This window comes from Lepidochelys kempii, chromosome 8 (assembly GCF_965140285.1).
Source record: "Lepidochelys kempii isolate rLepKem1 chromosome 8, rLepKem1.hap1, whole genome shotgun sequence".
In the NCBI taxonomy this organism is placed as follows: Eukaryota; Metazoa; Chordata; order Testudines; family Cheloniidae; genus Lepidochelys; species Lepidochelys kempii.
Genome location: NC_136387.1, coordinates 76574452 through 76593160, shown reverse-complemented (window position 1 = coordinate 76593160; position 18709 = coordinate 76574452). Strand labels below are relative to the sequence as shown.

General features: G+C 43.0%; 1 protein-coding gene across 1 annotated transcript in view; it reads right to left on the bottom strand.

Moving 5' to 3' along the window:
* Positions 1 to 18709, bottom strand: part of KYAT3 (kynurenine aminotransferase 3) — a 57275-nt gene that overhangs the window by 32545 nt on the left and 6021 nt on the right. The window lies entirely within an intron of this gene.

Sequence of the window (18709 nt, the reverse complement as noted above, 5' to 3'; positions counted from 1 at the left end):
TGCCCCGAGGGCCCCACCCCCAGCAGAGAAATGCCCCGCCGCAGCGGTGGTCGCCGGGGCGCCCCTCCCCCACTCCATGGGGGTGTCCCCTGCCCTATACACCTGTAGTTTTCCAACCTTTTTTCTGCAACCCAGTTGAAGAAAACTGTTGATGCCCTCGACCCAAGGGAGCTGGGGATGAAGGGTTTGGGAGGGGCTCAGGGCTGGGGCAGAGGGTTGGGGTGCAGGGGCGAGGATTGCAGGGTGGGGCTGGGAATGGGGGGTTCAGGGTGTGGGAGAGGGCTGGGATAGGGGGTTGGGGTGCAGAAGGGGGTCAGGGCTCTGGGCTGGGGGTGCAGGCTCCGGCTGGGGCTAGAGATGAGGGGTTTGGGATGCAGGAAGGAGCTCTGGGTTTGGGGGGCTCAGAGCTAGGGCAGGGGGTTGGGGTGCAGGAGGGGTGCAGGGCTTTGGGCTGGGGGTACAGGCTCTAGGGTGGGGCTGGGGATGAGGGGTTCAGGGTGTGGGAGGGCACTCTGGGCTGGGGCAGGGGGTTGGGGTGTGGGAGCGGGTCAGGGCTCTGGGCTGGTGGTGCAGGCTCTGCGGTGGGGCTGGGGATGAGGGGTTTGGGGTGCAGATGGGTTTCTGGGTTTGGGGGGTGCTCTGGGCTGAGGCAGGGGATTGGTGTGCAGGCTTACCTCCAGTGGCTCCCAGTCAGCGACACAGCTGGGATGCAGAGGCAGGCTTCCCGCCTGTCCTAGCACCGCGGACCGCGCTGCACCCCAGAAGCAGCCAGCTGCAGGTCCAGCTCCTAGGCGGAGGCATGCAAGCAGCTCCATGCTGTTCTCGCCCGCCAGCACCGCCTCCCCCACAGCCGGTGCTCGGGGCGGGGGCAGTGTACGGAGCCCTGTGACCCCACCTAGGAGCCGGACCTGCTGGCCACTTCCGGGGCGCAGCACAATATTGGAACTGGTAGGGACTAGCCTGCCTTAGCTCTGCAGCACCGCCAACGGGACTTTTAACAGCCCAGTCGGCAGTGCTGACCAGAGCCACTGCAACCCAGTTCTGGGTCACAACCCAGGATTTGAAAACCACTGCTATAGAGCAACCAGGGCATGTGACCCCCCTAAATAGATGCGGAGATCTCACTCATCTCCCCTACAACAGGTGTCACACCCCCACCCCACTACAGCAACAAGATGGGGATTAATCCCTACATGGAACAAGCAGGATATGTAGCCACCTGTCCAGGTTTCCCAGGATTGGCTTGTGTGTGTGATTAATATTTTATTAATGTTCATAAAGAATTATTTAAAAATACAAAATGGTAAACAATGTACAGCTTGTGTGTGGTACCAAATACCATACAGGTCACAGGATAGCCAACCAATTTATGCAATCATGCAAAGCTGCAAGACTGGGCAAAATTAAGTCAGACAATACTGCACAGACATAATGTGTTTCGGTGGAGGGGTAACAATAATAAAGACATACACAAATAGGCAAAAAAAGGAAGGCGGAAATGAGGAGGCAGGATGGGAAGAGGGAGGGAAAAAGCACAGGGAGGGAAAAAGTCAAAGTGAAATGGAAGTCTGGCATATTTGAATTATCTCAGTGTTCTTTATCCAAATGTATCAAGAAACTTGGTTCACATTTCAGATTTTTCTCACAACCATAATAACGAGAGACATACTTTTGTTTTTTGAATGTAAGCTAAGGTTCAGGAGAACAAGACAGAAACTTCAGATAAGTACTAGTACATCACTTGCGTGGATAGCTGCTGTTTCCAAGTGGCAACGCCACAAATCAGTTATGCATGTAATCCTAAAAAAGGGCCAGTTAAGTTTTTCTGTCACACTACACCATCGGGAAGTTTGGTTATGTGATGTATTTACAGAAAAGCTATTTTTATGAAAATTTCATTGTTTTACAAAATGCTATTGTTTTATTTTTTTACTCTCACCATTTGCTTTCACCAAGATGCTATAATATCATAAATAGGGCCCTACCAAATTCACAGTCAATTTCAGGGTCGTAGGATTTTAAAAATTGTAAATTTCATTATTTCAGCTATTTAAATCTGAAATTTCATGCTGTTGTAATTATAAGGGTCCTGACCGAAAAAGGAGTGGGGGTGGGGGCACAAGGTTATTGTAGCAGGGATTACAGTACTGCAACCCTTACTTCTGCACTGCTGCTGATGGTGGCGTTACCTTCAGAGCTGGGCAGCTGGAGAGCGGCAGCTGCTGGCTAGGAGCCCAGCTCTGAAGGCAGAGCTGCACAGAGGTAAGGATGGCCTGGTATGGTATTGTCACCCTTACTTCTGCACTGATGCCTGCAGAGCGGGCCCTTCAGTCAGCAGCCGCCACTCTCTGGCCACCCAGCTCTGAAGGCAGCAGTGCAGAAGTAAGGGTGGCATGGTATGGTATTCCCAGTCTTACTTCTGTGCTGCTGCTGGCAGGGTGCTGCCTTCAGAGCTGGGTGCCCGGCCAACAGCCGCCGCTCTCAGGATGCCCAGTTCTGAATGCAGCAAAGAAGTGAGGCTGGCAATACTGCGACCCCCCCCTAAAATAACCTTGTGACCCCTCTGCAACTCCCTTTTGGATCAGGACCCCCAATTTGAGAAATGCTGGTCTGTATTGAAATCTGTATTGTATAGGGTAAAAGCACACAAAAGACCAGATTTCACGGTCCGTGATGTGTTTTTCATGGCTGTGAATTTGGTAGGGTCCTAATCATAAATCCAACTGTATAAGATTTTGAGAGAGTGGGAAAGTTTATAACTAATTGTCACAATCACAGGGCAAGCTATGCTTTAGATTCCATTTTGTCCTCCTTGAGTGGACCCTTCTGCTGACAGGCCTGGCTTCTTCTCTCTCTGTGGTGGGTGGGGCCACATGGTTCAACCACTCTGGAGGTATGTCTACACAGCAACTGGGAGGTGCAATTGCAGCCCATGCAGGCCTACCAAGCTAACTCGTTAAAAATAGCAGTGTAGCTGCAGCAACATGGGCTAGCCACCCAAGTACAATCCTGCCCAGGATTGTAGGTACATACTTGGGTACATACTGCAGTGTAGACATACCCTGAGACTGGATCTCAGTCTGGCAGCTCCCCACTTGTGTGAAAAAACACACCCCTGACCGACATAAGTTTCACCAACAAAAGTGCTGGTGTGGACAGCGCTATGTCAGCAGGGATGGTTTAATTATGCCAGCAAGAGAGCTCTCTCCTGCCGGCAAAGACTGGCAACACAAGAGACCTTACAGTGGCATAGCTGTAGTGGTACAGCTGTGCTGCCTTAACGTCCGTAGTGTAGACATAGCCTTAGTCAATGTAGTGGGTGACTTACATCAGTGGGAGCTACATTTTACTGTATACCCTTACAGAGTTACGCTTATGAGTAATTACGTCAACCTAACTCTGTAGTGTAGGCCAGGCCTTACTCCAGTAGCCTGTGACAGCAGCTGATTAAAATGACTCAAAAAGCAGCTTCTCCTAACTCTAACTTCAAAACAAAGCATTATTTATTTTTTCACCCAAAGATATATAGCACACAGAGCAAAGCGGGAAAACAGCATATACACTAATCCTTCCTTGCAGGCTTCTATAAGTTCCCTTCAGCCCAGCTACTCCAGTTTCTAGCTGGGAAAAGCAGGATGCCCTGCTGCAGTATGCACTCTCTCTCTTTCTCTGTAAGCATTTCAGTCGCTGCTGCTCACTCCCCCCAGTACTTTCCTTCTAACCCAGGATCTTCAAGGCTTTAGTACCCATTGATCCTAGATTTGAGTCCTGGAAAAATAAACTGTTGCCAGCCTCTCTGGAGTCAGGCTGGGGTTATCCCCCAATCAATAGCTTCCCCACTGTTTCATCAAAGACCATTAGTATTCTCTCACTGAACCTCATCTTTTCCATTGTTTTGTTTCCTGTTTGTTTCCCCTTAGCCACCTCCTTTGGTTTAACTCTATGCAGTCAGGCAGCATAATATCAGCCAGGTGAATTGAGGTGTACATGATATTTATAAAAAAATACAGATATTTCCCTTATTCTCCACACGAACACATTTTAGAAAACTCCAAATATGATTTAAGTAGCTTTTCTGTGCACAATAATGTTGTGATTTTAACGTCCAATATCATAGAACCTTGCCAGGTTAGAAGAAACAGCATGAATCTTCCCTTTACAATGGTACATAGATGTTGCAAGATATCAGAGCTTAAATCCAATTCTTGTTTTACAGCATCCAGCACCATAGACAAGTGTTATTTGGATGGGGAATTACACATGAGAGGAATAGGAGAATCCATTTTCTGGTGATTTTTTTTTATTTTATTTTTTAATGGGAATGATGTGAAGCTACTAAGAGGCCTAGCATGTCAGTAGTAGTAATGGAAGAGATAGATTATCAGGCTGGAGTGCAGATGGTTTCATAGAGGTGTATGATAAACGTATTACATGGATATCACCAGTTCATATTTGGTGTGTATAAATATCTGTTAATACATATATAGCAAGAGAGAGGGAGTTAGTTGAAGAAAATCAGTGTGTCAGAAACTAACCAGAAGAAACCTGCCTACATATAGCTAGAATTATGCAGTGTAGTTGTAGCCATGTTGGTCCCAGGATATTAGAGAGACAAGATAGGTGAGGTAATAGCTTTTATTGGCCCAACTTCTCTCTCACTTACAGAAATTGGTCCAATAAAAGATATTACCTGACCCACCTTGTCTCTCTAATAGCTAGAAGTAGTCAGACAGCTAGAGACAGCATGCATGGAGCTAAGAGGAGGAAGATGTGAAAAAAGATTTGCAAAGAGATGAACATTTTATTTAGCTTTTTTCATTAACACTTAGGGTTTGTCTACACTTACCAGGGATCAACAAGCAGCGATCAATGCATCAAAGGTCGATTTAGCGGGTCTAGTGAAGACCCACTAAATCAACCACTGATCACTCTCCCGTTGACTCCTGTACTCCACTGGATCAAGAAGAGTAGGGGGAGTCGACGGGAGAGTGTCTCTCGTTGACATCACGTAGTGTGGACCCAGCGGTAAGTAGGTCTAAGCTATGTTGATTTGAGTTATGCTATTCATGAAACTCAAATTGCATAGCTTAAATCGAATTTTCCCTGTAGTGTAGACAAGGCCTTAGCAACAATACTTCATTCTAATCATCTAATGTTTCCAAAGCAGAGCTTCCACAGGACTGACTCTTCAAAGTAACCTCTCAAAATGTCCACCAGAGGGCAGCAGAGGATAAACTTTTACTTGCCACAATAATGTTTAACAACCGGAAAGACCTTAATTTTAGAAGGCTTTGAGCTAGATTCATGGTCTTGATGCAGCAACTTTGCACAGGTCTGCTAGCACAAAGAAGACATGCATCTGAAAAATCCAGGTAGTGATGGGTATATACTCCCATATCAGCTCCTCCCTCTCCACAAGCATGGGTGAAGTGGATACGGGTAGGATGCTAACGGTACAGCGACATTAAAGCGCTGCCATGGCAAAGGACCCTCCTTAAAGCACTGCTGTGGCAGTGCTTTAATGTCGTTGTCAATCTGCCCTCACCCGGGCTGTCGACGGGGGCAGAGTGGGAGCTACTGCTACTCCGGCAGTGGCCAGAGCCCTGGGCCCTTTAAATCACTGCTGGAGCCCCGTGCAGCGGGGCCCAGGCAGTGTGGATGGGCTGGCTGGGGGATGCTGATCCCCCAGCCCTGCTCCTTCTGCCTGAGGCCCCGCCCCTTCATAAGTGCTTTATGTTACTTTCACCCTGACCATGGTTAATTGATTAAGTCTGCTCTAGTGATTGGCAACTAGTTAACTGACCACACTGAAAATTCTAGGTTTCAGAGTAGCAGCCGTGTTAGTCTGTATTCGCAAAAAGAAAAGGAGGACTTGTGGCACCTTAGAGACTAACCAATTTATTAGAGCATAAGCTTTCGTGAGCTACAGCTCACTTCCTCAGTTACTAAAAATTCTAGTTACTCTCTGTACTACCTAACAGCTTACAAGCTCTTCCCAAATTTGACAAGCAATTTAATTAATTACATATTGTAACCTTGTGTGCTCTGTGCTGCAAAGACTCTTTTATGTTTCAGTCAGAAGATTCTGAAGAAGGCTCTTGCTTCCTGATTCTTTTAGAGTAAATTAATTAAGCAATTAAGCCTAAGGCTAAGTTTACACTACAGACCATACAGCAGCACAGGCCTCCTGTATAGCCACTCCCACCAACATAGCGCTGTTCACATCAGCGCTTTTGTCAGTGAAACTTATGTTGGTCAGAGATGTGTTTTTTCACACCCCTGACTGGCAAAAGTTTTGCTGACAGAAGTGCTACTGTCGACAAAGCCTTAGGCATGTTGTTGGCAAGCTTAAGAGTAAAAAGTTTCTGTTTCAAACACCAGTAACTGTAAAAGCTATTCCACAGCAGTGTAAGCAGGAACAATGACATTTGAACCTAATGATCTGATGGATTAAATAAAATTTTATAACCAGTACTTTCGAAAGTATTAGTAAAATTAAAAAACAAATCAAAACCCCAAGACCCACCTATAACAAGTACACCTTTAGGTTTCAGGTTTCTGGGTGGTAGCCCTGTTAGTCTGTATCAGCAAAAACTACGAGGAGTCCTTGTGGCACCATAGGCTAAAACCCATGCATCTGATGAAGTGGGTTTTAGCCCACAAAAGCTTATGCCCAAATAAATGTGTTCGTCTCTAAGGTGCCACAAGGAGTCCTCATTGTTTTACCTTTAGGTGTGTGGCTAGATATTTGCATTTGTGCATTTCTTTGTCATATTTACAAAAGAGAAGATATTGTTTATATTTAGAATACTTAATGAACTCCATATCCACACAAAGGGTAATTATGTAGCATAATTTTAAAGAGCAGGAAATATCTAAGATTGACTTAGAATTTAGGAGTTTCTTGTTTGTTTCTTTTTAACAAAACTTGGATTTGAATTTATAATAAAAAATTATGGCAGGAAATTTATTTCTATGTCTTCAACTGTTGTAACGAGAAGAAAGAAATAAAGTCTTTAAATCTGATTTTCTTTGACTATAATACAGCTAAATCTTATTTGTAAAAGAGGAGTTGTGGTCAAGAGTCGCTACAGTTTATAATAGATTATTGTCAGCCAGTTCGATAAGACTGGAAAAAAATTCTTTGCAGAATGGATGCAGTTCAGATCATACTCTTAACTGTAATGGAAAGAACAGCTGTCTTGTTTGCTGGCGTTATCTACAGTAGTTGTGTGCAGACAAGAGCCTACAGTACCTAAATCTTGGTCGAATGAACATATTGAGGCAAAGCACAGAATGTGGGGCAGCTTCCTCTTGGGATATAGCTAGTGCTTCCTAAAGCAGCACTGTATGCCATGAATTATACAGTGCATACATATAAAACCTTAAGGAAGAATGGATTTGAAAAACCACATAAATAAACATATACCATGTAAATAAATTCCTTGTATGCCAAATGGATTATAATTAACTGAATTATATATTTAGAGATAAGTTATTATTTGTCTCTGTGTGTGGCAGCATTAGTATGAATGAGAAGGCTTTTTAGTCTGCCTGCCAATGATAGATCCAAAAAAATTGATTTATACTATATACAATTGTGACAGATTGTAGCGGCACTACCAGTTTCCCTGAGAACAAGTATTTAGCCTCAGCTCAGTTTCCCCCTCCTCTAAAAGAGATCCTGTGAGGAAGGCCTATAAATTGGATGCTTAGAAAAGGGGTGGAGGGTGGGGAGGATGACTGTGAAAACTTAACTTAAAGTTACATTAAAGTTAAGTACATGAATAAGTTTATACAGGATAGGGACCTATGTAGCTTTCAAACAGCACTTTTCCTCTTATAAACGCCAAGCTTGAGAATTTTTGTATTTAACCCAGACTGTAGAATTTCCTCCTAACTATAGATTTCTGAGGAGGACAAGCAGTATTCATTCTAGGACCATTAACGTGTTTAAAGGGCAATAGTTCACAAGCCCTCAGAGCTAGATACAGGTACTATATACCACTGGAGAGCTAGGAATCGCCCCCTTTCCAATCATGTTAAATCTTTTGTATTTAGCTCTGGTAGACTATGATATTGAACTATAAATCATGACAGAATGTGTTTAGAAAAGCTATTTTAGATTATAATTAGAGGTTTAAAATGTATCTTGGACTCATGATATGAAGCACAGGGTTTTCAAGCAGAGGCACAGATATCTGAAAAATAGCATCAATAAAAATTGAGAACTGTCCCATTCCTAAAAGAGTTTGCTCTAAGAAATTATTGTGTGGCACTAAACAAAACACAAAATGATGTAGAAAAAAGACTGGGGCCCCAACCCCACAAAGACTTACACACATGCTTAGCTTTCCGCTTCAGTGGGACTACTCACAGTGCATATAGTTAAGCATGTATGTAAGTCTTTGCAGGGTAAGCATCTGTGTTAGCATTCATTTGAGATGATTCACTTTATCTTTTGTAACTTAGCATCCTAAATACATGCCACTAAACTCTTTACACCAAACTATGCACACTTATATTTGTCTCCTGTGTATGTTACACATGATTTTCACATTCAAAACATATGATCCTTTTGCCTGATGGAGTGTAGAATAACATTTAATTAGGAAATAGCAGTTTGTACCAAAAAACGATAGCTAGCAGTGTTCAAAAAGATATCACAGCCAGTTAGTTTGAACCAAGTGTCAGGATTAGCTTTGCTTCATTATCCTCTTCGCATCTGAGAATTCTCAGTTCCTAATGACAACATATGTTTTTATATAATATATATAAATCACCCACTTGCCTGTGATATTTGCTGAGTAAAGCACGGAGTGGATGACTTAACTCTGCATGTTTTGGTCTTGTCAGCCTGAGGTTTTTTTACTTAATATTCATGCTGTTTTTACCATCTCCTCCTATCATTTTTTAAAATCTCTTTAACTTCTTCATCAAATTATTCACAGATTTACATCTTATAGAAGTTCATGCGACAAGTTGTTTTTTTTCCCTACTGAGCCAAACCATAAATAATTGCAATTGGCAGATCCAGTGAACTATTTATTGACAAATTTCGACATGGGGGTAAATCTGGTTCTGTTCAATATCTTCATCAATGATTTAGATAATGGCACAGAGAGTACACTTATTAAGTTTGTGGATGACACCAAGCTGGGAGGGGTTGAAAGTGCTTTGGAGGATAAGACTAAAATTCAAAATCATCTGGACAAACTGGAGAAATGATCTGAAGTAAATAGGATAAAATTCAATAAGGACAAATGCAAAGTACTCCACTTAGGAAGGAACAATCAGTTGCACATATACAGAATGAGAATGATTGCCTTGGAAGGAGTACTATGGAAAGGGATCTGGGAGGATCATAGTGAATTACAAGCTAACTGTGTGTGCAAAAAAAGCGAACATCATTCCAGGATGTGTTAGCAGGAGTGTTGTGAGCAAGACACAAGAAGTAATTCTTCCATTCTACGCTGCGCTGATTAGGCCTCAACTGAAGTATTGCGTCCAGTTCTGGATGCCACATTTCAGGGAAGATGTGGACAAATTGGAGAAAGTCCAGAGCAGAGCAACAAAAATTATTAAAGGTCTAGAAAACATAGCCTACAAGGAAGGATTGAAAAAAATGGATTTGGTTAGTCTGGAGAAGAGAAAACTAAGAGGGGACATGATAACAGTTTTCAAGTACATAAAAGATTGTTACAAGCAGGAGGAAGAAAAATTGTTCTCCTTAACCTCTGAGGATAGGACAAGAAGCAATGGGCTTAACTTGCAGCAAGGGCGGTTTAGGATGGACATTAGGAAAAAATTCCTGTCAGGGTAGTTACGCACTGGAATAACTTGCCGAGGGAGGTTGTTGAATCTCTATCACTGGAGATTTTTAAGAGCAGGTTAGACAAATACCTGTCAGGGATGGTCTAGATCAGTGGTTCTCAAAGCCGGTCCGCCGCTTGTTCAGGGAAAGCCCCTGGCGCGCCAGACCAGTTTGTTTACCTGCTGCATCCGCAGGTTAAGAACCAGGAACTGAAACTAACCAAACAAAATTGAGGGTAAGAAAGCTATTTTCCATGTCCAAGTTGAGTTAAACGCAAAAAGCAAGAAAGGGTAAGGAAAAGAAAGAGATGGGCTCAAATGAAAAGCCTGGATCTCAATAAGAATGCATTAAAGTATATTTTCCTTTCTTGTACACGAGAAAATTGTTCCAAATATCTGCAGATAAAGTGTTAGGATTTAAACTGCAATTTTGTAGAGTCATAGTTGTAATGATCAAGCTCTTCTAAAGTGTCATGTGCAGCCTTCTGGACCTGCAGGGCTGCCATAGTCAACAAATATTTGTTTTGTGTTGAAAGTTACTAAGAGAAGGAAAATTCCCCTTTCTGAGCCTGGCGTGGTTAGAGGCTGCATTAGAAGTTGTCTTGGTAAATCTGACAAAGACACCAGTGTTAGCAAATGACAACAATGTGCTGGGATCTCCAGATGAAAAGCCTATTGAAGTGTTTTGGAGTAGTGGAGAGTAATCCTCATCCTTCACCAGCATTTACAGAGCAGTTGATGACTGTGGAAAACATCATGTTTAGAAAAATCACTGCCTATGCTACAGTATACCATACTTGTTTGTATTTCCTTTTCCTCTCATTACTCAGAACACTTCTTTGATCCTGGCTTTTGAATTGCTGCTCTATTTCAAACCTTCTCTTTCTCAGTACACTCCTTCAAAATGTCTTTATTTCTTATCTTTCTCACTGTCTTTCCACACAAGATCCTTAATTGTTGTCAATGTGGGTTTTCCTCTGGCCACAGCACAGAAACTACTCTCCTCTATGTAGATAACTTCTTTCTTTCTTCTTTCATCCACCTTAACCTCAATGCAGCTTTCAGAGCTGTCAACTACTCTGCCTCTTAATAATAGGTACCACTTTTACTCAGTCTTTTGACAACTTCAGTGTCTTCTTTCTATTCCACTTCTTTATCTGTCTTGACTAATTTCAGAGTAGCAGCCACGTTAGTCTGTATTCGCAAAAAGAAAAGGAGTACTTGTGGCACCTTAGAGACTAACAAATTTATTTGAGCATAAGCTTTCGTGAGCGACAGCATCCGATGAAGTGAGCTGTAGCTCACAAAAGCTTATGCTCAAATAAATTTGTTACTCCTTTTCTTTTTGTCTTGACTAAGTAAGCTTCATGATCCTGAGGTAACTGTCTCAAAGATTATCATGATATTAATGGGAAAGAAGAGTGTCCTTTTATGGTTCATTCATCTCTCTCCTTCCCAAATTCAGACTGTAACCATGGCATCAGCACTGCTGAATTTCCTTTCAATTTTCTTTCCTTTCAATTGCCATCACCTCCCTAAAATATGGCTTATGTATACCACTGCCTCAGGTCTAAGTCTGCTGAAATCCTCATCCAGGCCTTCATCTCTTCCTGCCTTGCCTAGTCCAGCTTCTTTTTTTTTTATACCCTCAAGTATCAGTTCTCTAAACTCCATCAAGCTCTAAAGTGGATATCTGCAGATTTGCAGGGCTCTACACACAATCACACCACACTTGGCAAAAAAGCCAAGTTGTTGCAGCATCTGCACCTCTCTTCATCTGTCTTCTCCCTTGCTTATACATCTTTAATTTCTCTTTTCCTCTGTTATTTATCTATTTTAACTTTATAACTGTTATTTAACTCAAAGTGTTTTGCTGTGAAATAGTTTATATCAAAGATGATATACAGATAACATTGTATTGTATTATTATTAGAGAGAGGGCCAGACCCAAACACTGCACTTTGGGCCAAGCTCTATTGTATTGACAGGCTTTGTGTATTATTTTGAAAATATATCAGTACCTGCTGCTTCTCCTATCACTCTCCTCCCCACTCCCCCCGCCCACCCTACACACACATCTTTGAAGTAGAAATCCTCTTTCTGACATAATACTCAGTTGGGAGGATTCAAGTAATTATTTTTAAACCACTAAAGTGTAAAGAATATTTCTAAAAAGCCCCCTCCAAGATGCTGCATGGGAGTCACATTATTTGGAGGACAGTACACTTTAGGCGAGGGGTTGGCAACCTTTCAGAAGTGGTGTGCCGAGTCTTCATTTATTCACTCTAATTTAAGGTTTTGAGTGCCAGTAATAAATTTTAACATTTTTAGAAGGTTTCTTTCTAGAAGTCTATAATATATAACTAAACTATTGTTGTATGTAAAGTAAATAAGGTTTTTTAAATGTTTAAGAAGCTTCATTTAAAATTAAATTAAAATGCAGAGCCCCCCCGACCGGTGGCCAGGACCCGGGCAGTGTGAGTGCCACTGAAAATCAGCTCACGTGCCGCCTTTGGCACACGTGCCATAGGTTGCCTACCCCTGCTTTAGGCCCTAAGAAAAGCTCCTGGTATCCTTTTACCAAGACAGCAAAGCAAAGGTAACAAAGGAACAATTAAGCCAAAATTAAAGTTACTTCCATGTTTTTGATAGAGCTGGCACTTTTTACTGTTGAACCAGAGTGAGACTAATGCTTACTGAAGTGTGTAAACATAGATGGTTTGAAACCCAGCCACAGCCTTGATTCAGCAAAGCATTTAAGCATATGCTTACATGTATCCTATTCAACAAAGTGCTTAATTACGTGCTTAAGTCCCATTAACTTAAATGGGATTTAAGCATATACTTCACTGAAATGGGGCCCAAATCAGTATATTCCTCCACCTAAAGGGCAGTTTGAGTCATGGTACAATCCTAAGATCCTACTCATCTTGTAGATTAACCCCCCGACACACACACACACACACACACATTCTCTCTCTCTCACTCTTTCTCTGTTATTAGTATGTAATTGCAACCTCTGACAAAGAGCTTTGATGGCCACAACACACTATTCTAACAAGAGTGTGATTTGAATACAGGAAGATGCATCTGGATGTGACGGTTTCTGTCAAAATGTCATTTAAAATGACAGATACTCTGGTTATTACCAGCAGGCTGGAACAGATGGCCAGGCAGGAAATATAGGACCCAGTTATTGAATATACTGTACCATTGTTTTTGGCTACTTTATGAGTCACAAACTGCATAAACAGTGCTTAATCTCTTTGAAGGGAATGTAACCTTTTGCCATGGTGCCCAATATATGCATCCTACAAAGGAAATCCAAAGCTTATCAGGGTTGGATGCAATATAGCTGTAATCATAACGGTCCCGGGATATTAGAGAAACAAGATGGGTGAGGTAATATCTTTATTTGGACCAACTTCTGTTCATGAGCGAAACAAGGCTGGGACAAGCGTGAAGTTGGTCCATTAAAAGATATTATCTCACCCACCTTGCCAGGGTTGGAGGCAGTTTTAAACACTGACTTAACTTTATCTGTTATATGGTTCCACTTGTCACTAAAGAGGAATTAAAAATTGATATAGACTATATCTATAAAAAGCACCGTCAAACTACAGATGCATAGAGGTGTCCTTACCAAGTACCATGTATGTTATAGAGTCATTTATATTTTTCAGGGCCTCTGCCCTTTAAAAGGGCAGAAAATGATGCTGTCTTGCTGCTACTGCTATCTTGTTTGCATTCACTTTGTCACAAACAGTCATCGAATATGGGAAACAACACAGAGTGGAGAAGGAAAAGGAAAATACACACCTCTCAAAAGCCCTGCATTAAGCAGGATGTTCCAAATTTGGGCTGTCTTTCTGTTCATACCTCACAGTTCACTTCCAAAGTGAATTAAGATAAACTGAATTAAGGCCACTTTAATTCTGAATAACAGTCCACACAGGGATTTAATGTGGTTTAATTAATCCACTTCAAATTCAGACCTTTAGGTCTTATCTATTCTTGAAATGCTACTGCCGCACAGCTCCACTGCTGCAGTTGCACTGCTGTAGTGCTTCAGTGTAGATACTACTAGTGCTGATGGGAGGGGTCTCCACCTCCCTGAGAGATGGTCAGTAGGTCAACGAAAGAATTCTTCCATTGACGTAGGGGCATGTCTACACTACAAACTTAAGTTGACCTATGTTAGGTCGACTTACAACCATCACAGTAATTGTGGTGCTCGTCCTCACCAGGAGTGCTTTACCCGACTTAAGAGGCTCTCAGCTTCACACACGGCTCCCCACTGGGAGCTGGCTCCCCACACACACACACACACACCCGCAATATCCCGTTCCCCTGGGCTCTCAGCTCCCCGCCAGAGCCGTGAAATTGACAAGAATGACAGCCAATGGCTGATGTAAATAACTTGCAGTGTCTACACGGACACTGCATCACCCTAAATACACCGACATAAGCCCTATGCCTCTCGTGGAGGTGGAGTTATTATGTTGGTGTCGTAAGGCACTTACATCGTCAGGAGCAAGGCTGTAGTGTGTACACTGACATAATTAGGTCGACGTAAGCTGCCTTACGTCAATCTAACTCTGTAGTGTAGACCAAGCCTAGTACTGTATACACTGGGGGGGGTTAGGGCAGCTTAACTGCGCCAATCAGGGGGGTGGATTTTTCACACCCCTGAGCTACGTAGTTAGGGTGGCTTAACTTTTACTGTAAACCAGGCCTTAGTTCAAATTAATTTTCTTGGATATCCTTCTGTAGACAAGCCTTACATTTCTCATTGCATTGCAACTAACAAAGCAGCAGCTGATCATCCTGGCCCCATGTGCCCAATATTGGCTGCTTCCATATTACCAGGGCTGCTCTGGTCTCTTCTTTTCCACATGACTGGAATTAAGGCACAGGATTAATATGCCTCGGCTTTGGAGTCTCAGAATTTCAAACTGTGCAAGTTAGCCAATTCAATGGTGACAATCTGGACTATTTGATTTTAGTCTGTAATATTCAAGGCTCTGGGATTGTCATCATGCAAGCAGAGACTACATTGATCTTCCCAACCAACAGATGCTGGATAAAACTTTTCTGCTTGCCACAATCCTTAGATGAACTAATTAAGAATCCTTATGCAAGCTTGATGTTGTTCTAAAAGCTATTGGCAGAATTTCTTGTTTGCGTATATAGTGCCACAAGAGTTTGGCAGGTCCATCCACATGTGGATTCAGTTGTAAGCTGCTATATATCCAACAGAGGTCAGTGTTGCTCTAAAATATCCTTTCAAGATAGGTTTAAATCAGAATCTATGTAATATGCAATTTCAGGAATTACAAAAGGAGACACAGAAACTTTAGTAAGTGCAAGAAGCAATTGAATAGTATCAGACTTCCTGAATATACCAACTGGGAAAGCCCAAAGAATTGTAATTAAAGTATTTGTGAACCTATAGTGTTGAGGTGCCACATTTCAAGATGCTTCAGATCAGAGCCAGTGGCCCTAGTAGAAACATCAATGGTATTTTATAGATTACAGTTGTCAGAAGGGCTCCATGGGCCTCTCAGGATGATCAGATGATTTTATATTGCTTCAGCCAGACCATGCAGCTGTTGTCTTCTGTGTCAGAAAATGGGATGGGGAGAAGCAGAAACCAGGCCAGAAAAAACATGGCTACCAATAGCTTTGTCAGAGATGCATGTGGTGATCATAAGAAGAAGTTATCTAGCAGGCAAATTCTTCATTCAAGAGGATTGGCTCAGGGCTTGTCTATGGTGTGGGGGGAGTGCACATAAGGTAACACACAGTATGCAAGCCACACCAATAGCATGCAAATGAAACACCTGTTCCATCTTTTAATTTGCATCCTGTATATACAAAGTGGTGGCTTTACTGCCTGCCAAGCGTGTGGCGTTGTCAGACAGTATCTCAGCCTGCATCCTAGGATTTATTTTTTTTCCTTGTGAATTGTAGGATGCAAAGCAAAAGCCAAGCGGGTTCAAAAATTTTTTAAAAATCCCACTTTCTTTGCCCACGCTGCCTTTCTGGGTGGGCTAGCGCCCTTTTTTGAATTGCTGTTGTTGGCCATCATGGACCCAACAGTGCTCCACGCCACTTATGCTGGCAACTGCTAATAGGCAAAGGCTACTTGGGCTGTATTTCAGCACTCAAACTTTCAGCTTTGGTCTTCACCCATTGCACCACTCAGCAGATGATATGGCAACAAGCTCCTCCAGCATCAGGAGTATTAAATCAACATATTGTGTTTTGCACCATATTTGTCAGTAAAGGAAAAAGCCTTGATGATGGGTGGGAGGCTGAGGTGCAGAGACTTGCTCAGTAGTTTGAGCAGCTAGCAAGGCAATCCGTAGAAAATAGAAACAGATGGGTCAATGTTTTCAGGGATGCCTATTGTTCTTATTTTGTCACAGACAAGTATATGCTTTGCCTCTGCTTATTCTTGTTCACGGGACTTCTGGAGTATGGCTTGAAGTTAGCAGGAATGTTGGAAGGCTCAAAACAACTGGGCTCCCAGCTGCCACTGTTCTCTATGCCCAGAGGTTGGCTCTGTGAAGAGAATGGCCTCAGAGTATTGGGGGGCGGCGGGGGAAGAGTGTACAGCAGGAGTATTATCCAGGAATTAAAGAACATATTTGGTTCCCAGTTTACAGGACTGAAGTGCCTGCCCCCCTAATAGCAACATGCATTGAAACAGCATCTTGGCTTAGTATTGCATCCATGAGTTGCCTTTGCACCTCCCTGCCTTTTTTCATACTTTATTTGGCCATTGTGATGCTTTCCCTGGCATCTGCAACTCTGTCCTTGGCCACTGCCACAGTCTCTGGGGAGATCTCCCTATCTTATTCCTTCTTTGTCCTCAAATACTGCCTCCCTCTCTCCACTATTTTAGTTTTTCTTTGGGACTCTGCAGTGAGGTCTGAAAACATTTAATCCTGAGTTTTCCATTTTCACGCCCTGAGATTGGCCAGCCACTTAGTTGTTGATAGAAGCACTGTCTTTGAGGTGTAGCCATTGCAGGTGCCGTGGCTGTGGGAATATGAAAAATACACATTTGCTTATTTTGCACATATATACACACATCTGTGAGATTCTTCCCAGTCTTGGTGGAACCTCAAAGCTGGTAAGTGGTCTGTGTTTCAGGAGGTACTGGGTGCACTGTGATTTTTGTCTGTTGTGCTTTGGAGACTGGGGTGGTAGTGGTGGGAATTATGTTCCTGATCTGGCTCTGCAGTTTTGTTGTGCCTTGGTAGTGCTTATACGGTGTCAGAAGAGTTAATGAGGGGCATCTGGGGGTGAGATGGATAGTAATCCACTCTACATCCCTTTTTAGACTGTCCTGACTTTCAGTGACATTATACTGAGGTGGGAGACAAGGAGGCAGAGAATGGCTTTATTCAAAAAGGTAAAGGGCAGACCAGCGAGATACACTGTGAAGTAATTCACAAAGATGTTCCCCCCCAGAAGCACTGCAGGAGTGGACGGGAGTTGTAAGCTATACTGGAAGAAATGACCATACTGCTATCCCCCATCATGTCCAGACAAAAATTAGCAATTTCTTAGTCTAAAGTAAATCCATGTATTCATGTCTGAATATCGGTAAAATCATAACAGAATTTCAGAAGCCTTCACAATCCATCACTAACGTTGAGCACTCAGAAGCTGACCTTTCTCAAGGTTATTGTTATCTCTACAGCTAATGTGACCAGTGTACATAAGTTTGCATCTGTTGATTCTGACATAGGAGTCTGCTTCTCTCCAATACTATTTCTAAAATAGGCATTTGTCTTTTTTATTCATCAGGAGGTATGCAAGAGTCTTTACCAGCACCACATCTCAAAAGCTTCAATTTTCTTCTTTTCACCAGCATTAACTTCCCAGGATTCATACCCAGAAATCACTACAGAAAAATTAGGCTGTTCACCAATCACACCTTCATACATTTCAAGATGCCATAGTTTTCCCACACTTTCTTAAGAGAGGCCACTGCTGAGCATGCCATCCCTAGTCATCTTCTGATTTCTTTGGAATAACCTCCTTGGTTGGATACACTGTATATGAGCCCAGATAATTAAATTATTTTCTGCCTCTATATCTTGTCCATTGACCGTAATGTCCACTTGCATCCTGTTTTTGTTTTGCATCAATGTACATGCATTTTGTTTTCACTGCATTCAGTAATAGTCCATTGTAGGAGGTTGGGGTCGTCCCTCCCTGACCATCTGGGAGAGAGGCCCCATCCCCTCGCTATGCTGCCTCTGTAGTGGTCAAATTCAGGGGGAATTAGCTCTGGCAGCTCAAGCCCTTCAGCAGGGCAGAGAACGAAACAGGTAGGTAGACCTAACCCACAGTTGGGGCAGAGCAGCAAAAGAGTCTCAGAGCCCCAGGCCCTCAGGCAGGGCGGGGCCCCAACTGGTTAGGAAGCTCTGGCCTGCAATCAGGGCACAGCAGCAAAAAGAGTCTAGGGGCCCGGGCCCTGGCCCTCAGGCAGGACAGGGCACCAAACAGTTAGGGCTTTGGTGCTGTAATGGCTCAAGGTCCAGCAAGTGGGAGATGTTCTTCTCCTCCAGCAGCTCTGGCTCAACTGAGCTTAAGGGCCCGCCCTTTATAATTCCAGTTCCTGTCCCACCCTTCTGTTTCCACCCATCAGGGGGTGGGTGAGGGAGGCCACGCCCCCTCGCTACATCCATATTCCTCACTGTTTTAGAGCCTCCCACATTCATTGCATTGCAACAGTGGTTGTAAAAAAGAGCATCATGTCATCAGACTTAGATTTTCCTTTTTCTCCCCTGCAGACATGGAGAAAGTGTAGAGAAAAATAGATAGGTTCTGCAATAATTGTCAGTTCTTTTCCTGTAATAATGCGTGTTATAGGCAT